Source organism: Suncus etruscus, chromosome 8 (assembly GCF_024139225.1).
Source record: "Suncus etruscus isolate mSunEtr1 chromosome 8, mSunEtr1.pri.cur, whole genome shotgun sequence".
Taxonomy (NCBI): domain Eukaryota; kingdom Metazoa; phylum Chordata; class Mammalia; order Eulipotyphla; family Soricidae; genus Suncus; species Suncus etruscus.
In genome coordinates, this window is record NC_064855.1 from 91,115,055 (window position 1) to 91,116,405 (window position 1,351).

Below are 1,351 nucleotides of genomic sequence, written 5' to 3' on the forward strand. Positions count from 1 at the left end.
TGACTAAAGAATCTGTGGTAGGTATAAACAATGAAATACTACACATCTTGTAGAAAAAAAATAAAGTAATAAAATTTGCCTCTACATGAGCAGATATGGAGACTATTATGTTGAGTGAAATAAATCAGAGGGAGAGAGATAAACACAGAATAGTCTTAGTTATCTGTGGGATTTAATAAAAATAAAATAGGATAGTAATACCATCCAGAGACAATAGAATTGATGGCCATAAGAACTAGCCCATGATATGAGGCTTACCACAAATAGAGCTAAGTGTTGCTAGAGAAATAACTGCACTAACAACTACCATGACAACGATAGAGAAAAAATTGAATGCCTGTCTCGAAGATAGAGAGGGAAATGGGGGACATTGGTGGTGGGAAAGTTGCACTGGTGAAGGGGAGTGTGCATTTTAAAGCTGAAACCCAATTATTAGCAAGTTTGTAACTATGATGCTTAAATAAAAATAATATATTTTTTGAGGATGAAAGGCCTTATATACATCTAATAATTCTAATTCTTCCAGTTTCTCATTTAGGTCTCTATGTCTTTGTTAGTGTTCCGCCTAGTGAATCTAAAGATATTTTCATTAAAAAAAAAAAAAAAAAGAATGACTCCACCAATATTCCCTGTGTGCAACTGACACCACCTCCCCTGCTCCTCATAAAAGGCCTTCAAAATTGTTTGTCTTAGTCTATTTCTATATTTATGACAAGACAATAGTTTTCTGTTATTATCTGGCAGATAGCTTTGGGGTAGGATAGTGTAAGAAAATTTGCACAGCTTCACTTTCCATTATGTGACTTTGCCAAAGGGATTTCTCTTCCCTGGAACTTAACTGCTTAATTTGCTAACTTAAGGTTGCAACTACTAAGTATCTTTAAGGTCCATATTAATGCACAGATGTCTTGATTCCTTAGATGCTAACCTGAGAGATAACCAAACTAAATTCAGAACTGTGTTTATTTTGATCTCAATTAATGATGACACACACTCATGTAAAAATAAAAAGCACTGCATTTAAGAAAAAAATGTTCAAACCATTATGATTTACAAAGTTCTTCATAGTTAGGTTTCAGATATACAATATTTCAGATAATCCCATCACAGTGTCGACCTCCTTCCACTAATATTCCGAGAGTGCATCCCATACCACCTCCCCTACTCTCCATAACAGGCCATTTTAAGCTTTGATAGTTTTAGTTGGAATCTCTTTTATCGTTGTTGACTTTGGCTTGGATATTTAGTTCTGTCTTTTCTTCACGAGTTTGTGTGTCATCTTTGCGCAGGGGCCATGCTAATCTTCTCTGTATCGTTCCAATGTTAGTATATATGCTGCCGAAGCAAGCAC

At 35.2% G+C, this 1,351-nt stretch overlaps 1 non-coding gene across 1 annotated transcript; it reads right to left on the reverse strand.

Annotated features, from left to right (window-relative positions):
* Positions 1–1,244: 1,244 nt before the first annotated feature.
* Positions 1,245–1,351, reverse strand: LOC126017060 (U6 spliceosomal RNA). Its single transcript, XR_007498736.1, has one exon. It is a non-coding gene; the product is annotated as a U6 spliceosomal RNA (small nuclear RNA).